The following is a 17171-nucleotide window of genomic DNA, read 5'->3' as shown; positions in this document are numbered from 1 at the left end:
TACTTGCCCTGGTAAGAGGTTCTTGGGGACAAATATCTTTTCAGAAGTCCTGAATCTAAAATCTTTTCTCCTAAGGAAATATCTCTTATTAACAAAATCTTTCTTTGTTTCCTCATCAGATTCCTGAAATATTTGAAACTTCTGGACTTTAATATAAAAACTGGCAATTGCAACTTAATTATCACACAGAAGTTCTTGGGTTGGCTCAAATGCTTTGGCTGAAAGGTATGATTGAGACTAGCACATAGCTACATATTTCCAAAAGATTGTTAGTTTCTTATGTCTGGGTGCTCCAACCTTAAAATGCCAGGCCACATCTGAGCCACACCCAACTGAGCTACACCTCCCTTAAAGAAGAACCAAATGGTTATTTCTCTTGGATATGAACCTAGTTTGTGCTCTTGATAAAAAACTAACTTATTTTTGGTAAAGAAGTGGAGTTTATGGCTCTGCTCCTGCAACTGGAAAGTTAGTTTTTAATTAAGTTAATAAAATAATAAGTCATTATAATTATAAAATAAAGATGAGTTAATATAGAATTTTATTAAGAAAATAACTGATTAAAGAATAATGATTTACCTATCACACTAAGGAATGAAAATTGCATACCATTTACAATATAATTAAATATGATTATCTGCACAAATAGGAACACTGTATAATGAACTTGGGACACATTTAAATTGTTTGTTTTAGAGTGTCTTTTTTCTTTTTTGGCCCAGTTTAGGCTCCTTATCTTGGATTATTCAGACTCCAGAATCCTTTCCTCTGTCCCATACTGTACCTTCCCAAGGAGGCTGTGGCAGACATACTCTAGAATGGCCCTCATGATTTTCACCTCCTGATGTTCATACCCTTTTCTAATCCCCGCTCCTTGTGTGTGTATAGGACTTGATTTGCTTCTAACCAGTTGAATATATCAAAGGTGAATGGATGTACATGATTACTGTTATGTGACTACATTACCGTTTTACTTACCTAGCTGTTAAAACAAATACCATACAATGGGTTAGCTTAAGAACAGGAATTTATTGGCCCATGGTTTCAGAGGCTAGAAAGCTTGTTTCCTCCCACAGTCAGTATATTTTAATTGCCTAGCAAATTGGCGGATTCCCAGTTGTATTAGTCAGGGTTTTCTAGGGAAACAGAATCAACACAAGCTATTGGTCAATCATGTGTAATTTTGTAGGAGTCTCTCATGTGACCTTGGGGATGCACAAGTCCAGATTCCACAGGCAGGCTGCAGCCAGGGGCTCCAATGAAAGTCCAATGAAGGTTCTTGATGAGTTCTGGGAGATGTTGGCTATCCAAAGGCAAGATGGGAAATTCTCTTTCAATGCTAGAATCACTTCCCCTTTTTTAAGGCATTCAACTGATTAGATAACGTGTCACTCATTGCTGATGGCAATCCCCCTGATTGATGTAATTGCAATCAGCTATCTATGATTTACCACTGCAGTAAAGTCAATGGTGACTAAAGTCCATAAATCCCCTTGTATTGCAGTTAGCTGAGCACTTGCTTGATCAAACAACTTGGCAGAATTACCTGGCTGAGTTGACACAATAGCCTAACCATCACACCTGTCTTTTCTGCCTCATGGCAAATGCACATGGCAGCATCTTGTCCTTTGTCTTTCAGATTCCGCTGACTTCCAGCTTCTGGTTTCTCCCTTGGTGGCCTTCCCGATAAAGCCTCCTGTAATAGGATTAAAACACATTCTGATTCAGCTCTATCTTACCTGAATAAATCTCATCAAAAAGTTATTTACAATGGGTTCACACTCATGTAAATGAATTAAGATTTAGAACATTTTTTCCTGGAGTACTAACTCCAAGTCACTACAATTACATAAGATTGTGATGCCCAACTTGCTGAGAGATATTTTTTCTTCCTTGCTGGCTTTGAATAAGCAAACTGCAATTCTCTGTGTTCATGTATGGAGGGGACTGAGAGAAATCTCTGGCTGGCAGCAAGAAACTTGAAGCAGCTAGTCCAACAGCCTGGAATGAACTGGACTCCCATGTGGGCTTGGAAACAGATCCTTCCCTATTTGAGTCTCAGAGGAAACCTCAGCTCTGGCCTACCCTGAAGCAACAGATCCAGCTAAACTAATCAGTACTCACAGAAGCTGTACGATAATAATTGTATGTTGTTTTAAGCTGCTAAATTTGTTGTAATATTACTATGCAGCATTAGATTACTAACTCAGAGGCCTATGATGTAACATTTGTTCCTTATATATTCAACAAATGTTTATCAAACCCCTGTGGTGCATAAGGCTGCAAGATATTATATGGTCTAAAAGATGAAAGAAACATACTATCATATCACATAGTGTTGTATATAAACAAAATGGACATGCCCAACAGAAACACAAAGAATGATCTGTTCAGTTAGACCAATTCAATAGGAAGAATAATAATGGCAGGCTGTGATAAATGCTGTGAAGGACATAAATCAAATATAGTGGAAAACAATAAAAATAATTGTTAACAAACATGAGGCACATATATGCTAAGTAATATTTCCACATGTTTATTGAGCTGTATTCTGTTCAGGCAATTTAAGTACATTTCTAGGCATTTTAAATAAATCGATACATTTTTCTTAAATTATTTCTATTTGCATCTTCATTTTACATGTGAGGAAACCAAGGGGCTGAAAGATTAAGTAACTCGCCCAATCTCTCCCAGTGAGTTAGGGATAGACCTGAGGCTTAAACTCCAGCAGTGTTGCTCTGGAGCCCATGTTTTTAAACAGTGGGACCCACTTTGGGTGGAATGGTTGGGAATTCCTTCATGTGATGACTTTAAGTTATTCTGTTATAAATGACAAGAACGAAAAATGCAAATAAGCAGAGGAAGAACAGTTCTGGCTGCATGAACAAAAGTGAAAAAGTCATTAAAAGAGAAAAATGCTGGCATATTCTAGGAGTCCACAGAAGGCCAGGGCCACCAGACTGCCATGAGCATGGGTAATCATGGAGCAGTATGTAAGGGTCAGATCGTGCAAAGATTTTCAGTCCACAGTAAGAAGTTTGTATGTTCTATCCTAAGTGAGCTGTATTTTGCAGAGGGGTGAATTGGCTGCTTTGCAGAGACGGGTTTGAAAGGGATAACTAAGAGTAGACAAAGGAAGACAATGGGCAACTGTAGTATTTCAAGGGAGAGTACACGGTGGACTAAACTAGTGCAGAGGAGGCAGAGTGGTGGACAGACTGAACAACTCTTCTGGAGAAAGAATGATACAATTTGTTGAAGGGGATGAAGGTAAAGAAAAGGAGGGATGTACACTAACATTTGGGCTTTAGTTCTGGTGGATGATGGTGCCCAAATAGCTCCTTATGTGCCAATCACTGTGCTGGTTTCTGTATGTAGTGAGGTGAACACAATGTGCTTCTGGTTCAGGGTCTGCCTCGGTCCAGGCAGAGAAAGAAAGACAGATAAACCACAGACTATAATATGATAAAACAGAGAAGTATCTTAGCACCATGGAACCATGAAAAAGCAAGTGATTCATTCTGCCTGGTTTTTCAGGGGTGGTGTGGGCTGAATATCAGAAAAACCTTCACCAAAAAGAGGGTATTTGAGCTGGACCTCAGCAAAGGGGGTGTGGGTGTAGGTGGTGGAAAGCAGAAGAAAGCACTGAAGGATTTATCTAAATAAGTTCACTTATTGTTTTTTTTATATTCCTCATTCCACAGAGAATTTGAAGAAATTGATAGATGTACAAAAAAGTATGACATATTTATAGAACAATAAATAGTTGAGCTGGCTAGAAAATTGGATGCATAATGGGAAGCCAGAGCTTGAATTGGGTAGCTCAAGATACAGTCTTGAAAATTGTTACGCCATGCTAAGAAGGTTAGCTTTTCTTCTATGGAGACACATCATGAAGATATGATAGAACATCTTGTTAAGTACAAAGGTATTAATTGGATTTAAAAGGTGAATAAACCCCCAACCCACAAATAGAAGCAAGATACAGTATCTTTTGGAACAACTTTACCAAGGACCATATTGTACATGTATTTATTTATTCAATAAATTTATCAATAAATGTTTAATAAGATAAATATAATTCTTGTACTCAGGGTGCAGGCAATCTAGTAAGAAAGACAGTTATTAAACTGATATCCAACAAAATCATTAGCATTGTATAAAGCTCTAGAAAGGAAAAGTGCAGGTTGCTATGACAATTAAAACGGGGAACTTTATCTAGTCAAGCAGGTCAAGGAAGTGATAATTAAGGCAATTAGGTCAAATGATGAGGGATGCTCTGTGGTATGTGAAAATGCTGGTTTTGTAAGGAAAAGGTAAGCAACATTTTGTGTATCTGTTCATTCATTTATCTAATATCTACTAAAGTACTACTAGGTATGAAGCACTATGGGAGAAACAGGAACAAATGAACAGTGTTACTCACTGTTCCTATAAATTCATCTAGCACTCAGTTTATAAAGCAGTTTTATCAGACACTAGTTCAACCACTGCACCAAACAACAGTCTTCAAATACATATTTAAAACCATATCTTACATTGATGATAGTATAAAGAATACTCTTTTCAGCAGCCATGGCCTTTTGGGGACACAGAACAGGTATTAAAGGCAGAGACCTCTCTGGTTCATGGAGGCTTTTATGTGATTTTATTGACAGTTACATGATCCACAGGAAATAAGGTAAGGATTTCCATTGCCCAGCTCAAAAGACTCATGTTTAAACCAAGAATACACGATTAAAGCAAACACAAAACAATTGCAACTACAATGTCTTTTGTTGTAATAGTCCTCCATCTCCTTGAATTTTGCTCTTTCCTATTACTGTAATGATAAAAAAATTAGAGGGTTGAAGGCCTAACACTGGGACTTCTGCTGCTAATTCAGAGACATTTGTCCCCAGCCATCACTTCTGATACTCTCACCTTAGATTTGTCATCTTATAACCACCACACAAACCCCAAAGTACCAAGGAATTCAGGTTTTAATTGATAGCTCCCCCTATATGGTGTAATTGGGTTTTTCTCCAAGACTAGCAGCAATAGAAGAAATAAAACCAACTTTATATAGATTATATACACAAACTAGAGAGAAGTTTAAGGCAAGATATTGAAGTGTAAAGTGAATGCAGATTATTATTGGGTGGTTAGGGAGACTTGAGTAGGTACCCAAATTTGGACCACAATGACCAATAACAGAAATTGGACAAAGTAAGGGTCAGATGGGCACAGTGATTTTCTAAAAGGCAAGTAGGCGGTAAAGCGTTCAACCTACTCTTTTTTTTTTTTTTTGAGTCAGTCATAAGCTTTATTGGGACTTATATAAAGGAGAGTGTCTCCAGTGGCAGCAGACTGGAGAATGAAGGTAGTGCTCTGCAAAGAGGTGGGAAAATGAGGGGCAATAGAAATGGTTTCAGAACAAGGACATTCCATAGGGCAGAGAACAGAGTTTCTGCAAGAGTTACATGACATGCACAGATGGGGGGAGCATGATTAAAAAGTGCAGTGCTCAGGACAGATAGTCAAGGACCACACATTCACAGTGTTTTCCAGAAGGGCAGAAGTTAAACTTTCACAGTAACTATGGAAAACAAGCACTTTATAGTGTTTTGTCAGTAAGGCTGAAGTTACATCTTTCTATTGATATGAAGGGGGTTAAACAGCTCACAGAATAGATTATTCTTGGAGTTTCCTGGTAAAGAAATCTAAGCATATTTTATCAATCATGAGCTCACAAACAGTTATTCCTCCAGGCTTTCTGTATAACTATTAAGAAATGAAATTGTTATTTCTGTGTAACTATAAAGAAATGAAATAGTTAGGCTAATGTGTCAACTCAGCCAGGTAATTGTGCCCAGTTGTTTGGTCAAGCAAGCACTGAGCTAATTGTAATACAAGGGCATTTATGGACTTTAGTCACCATTGACTTTACTGCAGTGGTAAATCATAGATAGCTGATTACAATTTACATCAATTAGGGAGATTGCCATCAGCAATGAGGCAATCTGTTGAATGCCTTAAAAGGGGAAATGATTCTAGCATTGAGGAAGAATTTCCCAGCTTGTCTTTGGACAGCTAATGTCTCCCCAAACTCATCAATGACCTTCATTGGACTTACGTTGGAGTCTCTGGTTGTAGCCTGCCTATGGAACCTGGACTTGTGCATCCCCAAGGTCATGTGAGAGACTCTGATAAAATCTCTTATTATTGATAGATGTCTCTTGTTGATTCTGTTTCCCTAGAGAACCCTGACTAATGCAGCTGACTAAAAGGGGAAAGAACTGGATGGGTTGTGGAAAAAATTGCAAAGCTACACATATTTGCTACAATCCCCTCTGCCCCACAACTCTTACAGTCTTTCTGCCACTTCTTCCACATGAAGCTCTGAGCTTGAAACGGGGGTTTACAAGCTGTGGAATTGTGCTATTAGTCCACAGCTGCAATATAAACAACCGCAAGACAAGAAAATGACTTGCAATGAGACTACCAAACAATGAAGTATTGCTGTAATGTGAAGGTGAACCAGGAGCAAAAAGAGTCCACTAAGCTTTGGGATTTTATATGATAGACTTTTGTAAACGATTCAAAGCATTAGTAACATTAGCATGTTCATCAGGTATATAGGTGCAGCAAGAAGTGCCAATCATAGCACAAGTTCCTCCTGTGCAGCATTAAGTATATCTAAGGCCATGCGGTTTGGTAACACTACTTTTCTCATTTGAGTTCTTTCTTCATTCAGGAGGCTTATACTGTATTGCTAAGAGCTTGAGCAATGAAATTAGCCAGGTCTGTTATGTGAGTTAAAGTATCCAAAGCTCCAGCACCAGGAAGGAAAATGCTAAGCAGTCTCTCCCACCATGCCAGAAAGTGCTTTACTCTAATACTGAAATGGTCTTGTAAAGCTGGGAGGTTTTCGGGGGTGCTGGGCAAAAATTTGGCTATGCTTCCTGGTTGGAAAGGATATCCTAGTGTATATCTTTCTGTCCAATTATTGGGTAGATATATCCAAAATTGTGTTTCACATAATCAACTCCTGAAGAGGGTATATATGCTACTATAGATAGTCAGTCTACTCTTGAAAGTGGGTCCTTTTACTATATAACCAAAACCTTTTTTTCCATCACGACTGCCATTTTAGGTCCCTACCACCAAAGGAAAGGTGAAGTTTAGCAAGGGAGAGAAGACATGCATATACATTCCCAGATTATAAAGGTATAGTTGGAAGATGCAAGTAGAGTGATACCAGACTGGCTTCTTTTCAATGGAAACTAGTAGAGGGATTTATGAAAGAAATGGAATTTGTGACATTGAGCTTCCATTCACAGCAAGGGGACAATTTCTTTTGGCATAAAGTGTCTATAGTATTTGAACCTCAGAGGAGATGGTATGAAGCTAAATATGCACCAAGGATGGCATTGCAGTTTTTACTTTATTTTATTTTAAAGAATTTATTGGAAGCTTAAGCTCAATTCTGAGATTTCTATTTGACAAAAGTACTACTGAATTAGCTGCATTTGGGGCAATTTACTACGTGATAAAAAATTGTTATTTGTAGATGCTTTTTCTGTCAACAGAGACTAAGAATTTTATTATTACCAAAATGCCTGTCTCCATGTAAAGGTCAGAGGCATGTTGGAGAAAATAGTCATATATTCAGTTGTCAGAAAACTTGTCTTTTCCCACAAACTCTAGAATGGGCATTCTCTGAGGGTTTGGTATTTATTACACATAGAGTGACTGTGGACACTTGGTTATAGAGGATACTGACATTTAAAATTCGATGCATTTTTCTTGGGCAGAAAGAAATCTAGACAGAGAGTTGTAACTTGCACATTTTAGATATTTGTAGGTAAAAACAATGGACATATGTGAGAAGTGAGAGGCAAGAATGGAACAAAATATCTCCATTCAGATCATTCCCGGCCAAGCTCTTTATCCAGCTCAACTTGGAAGATGGTACTTTATGGAAACTAAATGATTAATAAGGCTTCCCAAAAGGACCACAAACCAATCTGAACCATGGCAGAATGTTACAGGTAACCGTCTAGAGTAAAAGCACATGTCCTCAGAGAGCTATAATGGCAACAAGAAATAGCACAGAGGGCGAAAAATGACAGCAGCAAAATGCTAAATGGAAGAAAAAGAAATGAGTCAGCATGCTTTTGTCAGGATATTCTCTTTGGGTTGTGTTAGTTTGGATTTTAGGTAATTAGAACAAATAAAAACTTTTATTAGGTGCCCAGATGTTGTTGCAAAAGTAATGCAGCACCTTCAGCTCTGCTAGGATTTCCTTTTAATATCACATAAAGAGCCTGATCCAAGATGCAATTTGTTTTGCTTTCGACCCCCCAAGCTTCCCTAGACACATGCCCTCAGGATGGAAGAGGAGTGATCACTTAAGAGAAGAAACTTTGCTTTGTGTACATGTTAATAAAGGGTGACCTAACTGGGGACATATCTCCCAAGATGTCCCCAAGTCCATTGGGAAATGGCTTTGAAATTCATCTAAGACACTCCATCTCAGTTTGGATAATTAAAGACATCCAAAAACATCAAATAAATTAGTGACTGCATATATAACAAGGAAACAGACACTATTATCTGGCAGCAGCACAGCCTGGTCTTTCTGTTCAGATTTAGTGCCATAGATAAGGAAGAGAGGAGGATTCTGGGTAGACAATGACTATTGATAAAGGAAACAAAACAGTCATGTGAGGTGTGAATAACTCTTTCATGCTTGTGATTAGCTTGGTGAATTAATAATAAGAAAAATGGGCAAGATATATACATGTGTATATGTGTGTGTGTGTGTGTGTATATATATACCAATATAGTGTATTCAAATTTCTCTCTTTACTTCCTCTTCTGCCTCCTTCTTTCACAAGAAAAGACTTATCTTTTAAGCTCACTTGGATAATCCAGGATCATTTACTTTAAGGCCTGTTGATTAGCAATATTAATTCCATCTGCAACCTTAATTTGCCCTTGCCATATAACATAACATAGTCACAGGTTCTGGAGATTGGGCCATGGGCATCGTTGGGGGCCATTTTGTGCCTACCACACATATAATCAAGTATTAAGTTAACATATTTATGTGCAGGGTACTTTTGATTTAAATTTACTTCTAAGGGTCATTTTATTTAAACACCTTGACAGACCAAAACCATACCAGCCAAGTTTCAGGATATGTGTACATCATAGTTACTTTGTTATTCTGGAATATTAATCTACCAATCAACCAACTCAACCTTACCTTCCTTCTCCTCAAAAATTATTTGCCTTCTTTTTCTGGAGTCCACTCTTGATTCATTAATTTTGAATTCTTTCTTAAAATGGGTTTTGCTTCTAACATGTGAATTGGATTGCCTTGGTAATTTTAAATTAATGTATTCACCCAACTGTTCATTCATTCCACATAAATGAACAAGCCCACTATGTGTTATGTAATATACAAGAAATAGGACATTCAAAGATGGATAGAACCCACAGTCTCTACTCTTTAAATAGGATCTGAAGGGAAGAGACAGAAAGGGAAATACAATTAAAGAGAGAGAAGTCCTAACTATGGGACTGGGAAGGTAAAAAAAAAATCTTCACTGCCAATGTGAACTTTGGATGTGGTAGGGTGGATGAAGGAGGAAGCTGGCATTCCAGTAAGAAGGAAGAGCAAGAAGAGATGAAGGGAAGTGGATTTGGCCCAACGGATAGGGCATCCGCCTACCACATGGGAGGTCCAAGGTTCAAACCCAGGGCCTCCTGACCCATGTGATTAGTTGGCCCACATGCAGTGCTGATGTACTCAAGGAGTGCCGGGCCATGCAGTGATGTCACCTGTGTAGAGGAGCCCCATGCACAAGGGGTGTGCCCTGTAAGGAGGGTTGCCCAGCATGAAAAAAGTGCAGCCTGCCCAGGAATGGTGCCACACACACAGAAAGCTGACACAGCAAGATGACATAACAAAGAGAGAGAGATTCTGAGTGCCACTGACTAGAATACAAGTGGACACAGAAGAACACACAATGAATGGACACAGGGAGCAGACAAAGGGGGGGAAGAGACAGAAATAAATAAATCTTTAAAAAAAGAAGAAGACGAGATGAAGACCTCCACAATTCTTTCATGCTGGCTCTTCGCTCTTCTTGGAATGCTATACCACCCATCACCCATCTGATGCTTCTAATGTTTTAATATGGCACATAAGCTTCTTGTTTGCTTTCTTTGCTTAATCCTTCAAGTATAATCCATTAATATACCTGGTTTATTGTGTGGGCTAAACAGTATGGCCCTACCACCACTGCCTTAAAAAAATGCTCTGTTGGACTCCCCTTACTCCAACAACATCTGAGAAAAATCTATAGCTTTAGATCACTTTTATAAAAATAAATGTCATTTTGGCCATTAAGACTCCATTTGAGATATTTAAAAGTTTTGGTCTAGATAGCAGTAAAAAATCTAAACTTCAGTCTTAATTCCATTCATCTATATTGGGGAGGGAATATGGTCTTTCCCTTCATTCTTCCTCACTGTTTCATTTCTCTTCTATTTCCTTCCTTCCTCATTGTCAAGTTCCTCCAGGGTTAAGGGGGAGAGGAGGAAAGGATCCAAGACTTTGTCTTCCTTGAGGTTGTATTCTCACTCATACTACCCATCTTTACCTTTGTTTTGGCAAGTGTTCAAATGCTTATATTTTTTAGTGCACAGATGTGTATTAATTGAAGACCCAGCATAGATTTCCACACTGGGAAGCTGCTGATACAAATGACATATTATATACCTGGCCTTTCTACTAGCCAGTTCACCTTTTGTCACAGATGTTCACCCCATGGTATCTTATTAGTGGGGCACCTTTGCCATGGGCAGTCTCAAAAATAAGTCTCAAATTGGTTATCTTCTGTTGAATCTACCTGGCCCACAAAGATATATTCATTTTTGCCGTGACAAATATGGGAGTGAATGAACATTCTATTGCTACTCAATCCTCTTATCTTGTGTTCTTGGGTATCTCAAGTCATCTTCCCATCTTCAGAATCTTTTGCTGAGAAGCAGGTATTACTCTTTATTTAAGACAGAACTCTAGATAATATATATCAAGGTCCTAAGATGTTTTACCCCAGTACTCTAATGACAGCATTGAGATGGGCAAGGTCAGCAAGCATCCAGCTTTAAAAGGAGGTGTCCATCTCTTCTTTCAGGCACTCCATATTTCTGTGAGTATTTATTTTGGTGCTTTGCCTCTTTTCACTGGATGGCAGTATAGAAGAACCTTCTACCAGTGAAGGGGAAGTGGACATACTCCCTGATAGGTTGGCAACTTTCCTCTCTCTGATCTTTTTCTTTCTTTTTTGGTGTGTGTGTGTTTTCTATTTTATTTTTTTTTCTTTCTCTGTTTTTTAATGTTACATTAAAAAAAATATGAGGTCCCCATATACCTCCCAAACTTCTCACCCCACTCTTCCCACAACAACAACCTCCTACATCATCATAGGATGGGTTTGTGAGCCGCAGGTTGAAGAGTTAGTTTGGTCACTGCTTGTGTACTTGGGAGGAATGTCTAATATACCTTCTTCATTGCTCTCTTGAGAATTTAACAGTACTTAACTCCCACTGTCTGCAGTTTTGTAACTTTAGTCAAAATGCTCAGACAACAGAAATGTCCCATTTACGTCCAGGATCATATAAATTTCATGGCATAGTGTCTGTTATATTACAGAACTCAGAAAAAGTTAGATTATAGGTTTTTTTTTCCTATATTTTTTTACTTGCATAGGGTCGCTTGGGCATTCCTGAACTGTGACAACCTATATACTTTTTAAGGGAGTATTTAAATTTATATTCTGGCATGTTTTAAAAGAGCAAGAAAGCTAAAAGATGACAAACCTAAATGTAAATTTCAAGACCCACTTGGGGAAATGGAGAAAAGTAACCTTTCTACACTGAAAAGGTTTTTTTTTCAGTTCAGAGGACTGTGGGCCTCATTTACAGTTGCTTTTTCCAGAAGCTAACTTGCAGCTAAGCTCACCTGCTTTTAGAACAGGTTGATTCATTTTACCTTAGCATGCAGCTAGTGTATTTGAAATTGCTGATGAAAGGTACTGTCAAATCCCTGGTCTATTTTGATAATGATTTGTACTTGTAAGGCAATCTGCCCATTAGTGCAGCAAAGGAGAATTGAGACAGCACCTCACAAAAGGGTTTCTGAAAGCAAGCACAGCAGCCCCGGAGTCTGCTGGGCAGGAATTTATATTCCTATAGCATTTTGACTCAACACACTAATGTGGGAAGTATGGGGGTGTCTGCATTTGGTGCCAGATTGTTTGCCTACCCCAGAGGCTATCCTAAGAGATTTGTCGTATCTGCCTTTGCTTCAACTGGAATTTAAGTTGCCTTTATTTAAATGGTAAGTTATAGCAAAAGGTCTGTCTGCATATCTATGGCTCCTCAGGTGTAATAACACCCCCTGTGTGCATTCAGTTGACTGTCCAATTAGGTGGAATATAATCTTTTTTTTTTAACTTGCATTTGTTAATGTATGCAAAGACTGTGATATTAAACCAGAGGTTATTTGTATATCATAAATAAGCAGGGGAATTCTCCTCCTTCTATGCTACAAACTCTGCCAATCTTCCTCAACATCTTACTTCAAAAAATGCAGTTATAATGAGAAATATGAAAATTCCTATCTTGAGTAAAATAGGTATGAGTTTAAATTTTACTTCATGTGAGTTTGAGTAAACACCTTACTTTCTCAGATCCTTTTTCCAATAGCTACATTTTTCAAATACCTACCTCTCAGGATGTATGAGTAATAAATGAGATAATATATAATAAAGTCTAATATGTTCAAGAACATGATTTGGTATTTAGAAGGTGCTCAAGAACTATTAATTCTCTTCTATAGTCAAAGCAAAGCTAAGACTTACTTGCTACTCTTGTTACTAGAAATATCACTGGAGGATAAAAAAAAATACAGCAATTTTCCAACTTTGGATATTGGGGAACCAGCATTACTTTCACAGGCATTGTCTCAGAAAGCAGGAGGTGGCTCTGCTTGGCAGGAAAACAAGATGCTGTTTTAAGCTCCACTGTAGTTTTCTTATGAGTAGAAAGGAGCCCCATTCTCCCTTTTGATCCTGTCATATCAGGCTGTTCATGAGGAAACAGCCTAAATGACTTTTGCCCTCTTTGCGTCATCATGGTCAGTTTTAAAGGTGAGTATTTCTGTTGGGATTGCTGTTACCTCTTAGAACTTTTAGAAAGGAGATGTTTCATGTGTCCAGAGGGCTAAGATTGTGGTCATTTTACCCACTTTTCTTAGCACCTAGTTCACTTCGGACCACATTGAAGGGAAAAGAACATATGCATACTGGAGTCAGGCAGGTGTGGGTGTGATTCCTACTCTAGTGCTTATAGCAGCAGTGGCTTCAGGCAAGTTAATCAGTCTATAGCAGACTTCTTCCAATTCTTTAAACAGTCAGATTCTTTTCTATCTTGTCTTTTTCTCCCTATTTTCCATCTGCTGAAATACCCTGTATTAGTCAAGGTTCTCCAGAGAAAGACAACTGTCAATGTAAACATGAGATTTATTTATTCTAGGAATTATCTTACACACTGTGGGATGGGCAAGTCTGAATTCCATAGGGCAGGCTGTAAGACTCAATTCCCCAGGAAAAGCTGGCTGGCTGAAGTAGAGATGGGAAGCCTTCCTTTTGAATGTTGAAATAATCACTTTTCCCTTTAAGGCAGGAGTTCTTAACCTTCTTGTTCCACAGATCCCTTTGCCAGTCCAGTGAAAACCACGGACCCCTTACTAAGTCCACACTATATACTCTATATTACTTAATAACTATATCACTCCACACCAACACATCCTCACAAGAATAATGTTTTTTAACAATTTCCACTCAAGTTCATGGACCCCTCATTAAGAACCCCTGCTTTAAGGTCTTCAATTGATTGGATGAGACTTTTCTCATTGCTGAAGATGATTTCCTTTGTTGATTGTAGATGTAATCAGCCATAGATGCAATCAACTGACAGATGATTTAAATCCAGGAAATATCCTCACACTAATAGTCAGGACACTGTTTGCTTGTCCAAACAACTGAACACCATAAGCTAGCCAAGTTAACAGAAGGACTTAACCATCACATACCCCGACTCTTTTCTGATTTGCCACTTCTTCTCATCCTTCCTTTAATCTAAATCACAGAACTCTGACTGCTTCCTACACCTATCATAGTCTCAGCTGATATGTTCATTTGTTTGTTTACTTAACTGTTGTGTGTCTCCTTCTATATTACTATAAACTCCTTGAAGGCAGAAGCCAGACCTGTTGTCCTCACTATATAAACCCAGTGCTTCACAAAGTGACACATATAAGACACTAAAAAATATTAATTGAATGAATACATTAATTCCACAGACTCAGTTTCTCATATATAAATGAAGTAATAAGAATACTTGGTGCAAGATTTAAATGCAATAGAGGTAGGAAGATATGGCAGCTTGCCCACCCTAGAGTTTGGATGACATTATCAAAACGTGTGCTACTATTCCATTTTAGTCCAATAGTTGTGTAAATTTGTCAAGCTGCTTAGCCCCTCTGACTTCACTTACTGAATCTTTAAAACAGGGAAGTGTCAGACTATTTTTATTTCCCTTTAGCTATATAATTCCTTGTAAGCACAGAAAAAAATCTACACCTGAATTTTTAAGCATGGATTACTACACCTTCTTGATAAGACAATTAAAAATGTTATGCTACAACATGCCCAAATATTTGAGTTATAATGTAGTGTGGGCATGAAACTACTCCTTTTCCACTGGGAAATTCATTACCACCCAAGAGAAAAGATGAATATCTTACTGATTATAATTCTGTGAGGCTTTCCAGCAATAAAAAGAGAAGCCAGAATAACATGATTTCTCTACTGTGAAAAAGGCATTTATAAAATTCACTGCAAAATTAACAGCTTTTAATCATTTATAAACACTGGAACTGATTCTCCCGTATTTCTAGATTTGCTATTCTGGGGGAGGGGGTTGGGATGATCCAATATTCTGATTTGATATATTTGACTAAAATTGTGTGCTTGCCTCAGGGGAATTGCAAGAAAGCACTCCTTTGCTGATGGTGACATACTCATCTCATCACCAAGCAGTAGGGAAGTTATGCCTCCCTGCCCCCATGTATCTAGCTGTTGCAACAGAACATAATGCACTCCCCAATTTTCAGGGCTTGTTTTAAACTGTCAATCTGATTCAGACAATGTGTCTTCCCAAGATGCCTTGGGGAGATGTATTGAGAGAAAAGAGAGAATGACTTGAGTCATTTTTTCCTTTATTTTCAGTTACTCTGACTTGGTGCATTTGTCTCCCATTTTTAGCAGATTACAAATAAAAATGATGACAAAAGAACTAACATTTACTGAGGATTTACTTTGTTTTGGGCACTGCTCTAAGTACTTTACAAGTATTTATTTATTTACTTATAATGTAGAAATTATTTTCATCTACCCTTTAGAAAGAAGAAAACTGAGGAATAGAGAGATTAACTTTTCTGAAAGATAAAGTTCATAAGTAACAGATTCAGGATTTGAATGTAGGCAGTATGACTCCAGTGCCAGTACTATATTTAGAAATGTCAGCCGTCAGTGTGAACACATGTGGTAGACTGATTCCAAAATGGTTCCCAATGATCCCTGTCTCCTGGTGTTCTATCCTTGTGTAAGTTTCTCATTCTGTATATGGACCATATTGAATGGCCTGCTTCTAACAAAGAATACTTTACTGATATCAGGTTTTACAAGCCTATGAATTCCATTTTTCTTGCTCTCACTTCTGATGAGGCAAGTTATGTTGTAATCTGCTCAATGGAGAAGCCCACTTTACAAAGAACTAAGGGTGGTCTCCAGTCAGCAGCCAGTGAGGAACTGAGGTTTTTAGCCCAATATCTCATGAGGAATTGAATCCTGCCAACAACCGTGAGTGAGCATGGAGTACAGACTTGGTCAATACTTTGATTGCTGGCTTGTGAGAGAACCCAAGCCAGAGGGCCCAGCTAAACGGAAAACTAAGTCCCTGACACACAGAAACTATGAAATAATAAAAGTATTAAGGGGAAGCGGACTTGGCCCAGCAGTTAGGGCATCCATCTACCACATGGGAGGTCTGCGGTTCAAACCCCGGGCCTCCTTGACCCGTGTGGAGCTGGCCCATGCGCAGTGCTGATGCGCGCAAGGAGTGCCCTACCACGCAGGGGTGTCCCCCCCATAGGGGAGCCCCACACGCAAGGAGTGCGCCCTGTAAGGAGAGCTGCCTAGTGCGAAAGAAAGTGCAGCCTGCCCGAGAATGGTGCCGCACACAGAGAGCTGACACAACAAGATGACGCAACAACAAAAAAGGAACATAGATTCCCGTGCCGCTGACAACAACAGAAGCAGACAAAAAGAACACACAGTGAATGGACATAGAGAGCAGACAACTGGGGTGGGGTTGGGGGAGGGGAGAGAAATAAATATATCTTTGAAAAAAAAGTATTAAGCCTTTAAGTTTTGGGGTGATTTGTTACAAGCAATAGATAATCAGCACTACTCTCCAGCAATCATTATTTACTCTTTCTTTCCATCTTTGTTTCTTCTTTCTTTTTCTGAATATTTGCTATGTGTCGGGAAATATTTTCACTGATATTATCTCATTTAATTATCATTGCAACTCTTTGAGATAGTAATAGAGAAATGAATGAAAATGGTCTCTGTGCCAAGGTCTCTTAATGTAGTGAAGAAAATAGATATGGATGTAGTTATAGTATCATCTAAATGCAAGAACAGGTGTCTATATTAAGAACACAGAAAAGGGAGTGTCTATTCTCCATGGTGGGAGGATATCAAAATAATATGTGCTATATAAAACTTTAAGCCATTCATATGATTTCCATATGTGCTTCAAAATTCTCTGGAATTTTCTTTAAATGAGGAAATATAAACATAGAAACTACCAAATAAAGATATACATGTTGGAAAGCTTTGACTTTCTTATAACAAATTTCCAGCAGCTGAATCACTCAGAAATATGGAACATTTAATGTTATACTTTTTTGTGCTAACATTAGTGCAGAATCATACCTGGAGAACTAAGAATGTAAGCACTTTAATTCCCCAAATGTGTCTCAA

The sequence above is a fragment of the Dasypus novemcinctus genome, chromosome 10 (genome assembly GCF_030445035.2).
Source record: "Dasypus novemcinctus isolate mDasNov1 chromosome 10, mDasNov1.1.hap2, whole genome shotgun sequence".
Taxonomy (NCBI): domain Eukaryota; kingdom Metazoa; phylum Chordata; class Mammalia; order Cingulata; family Dasypodidae; genus Dasypus; species Dasypus novemcinctus.
The sequence above is the reverse complement of the archived record's forward strand: the minus strand, read 5'-3'. Positions refer to the sequence as shown.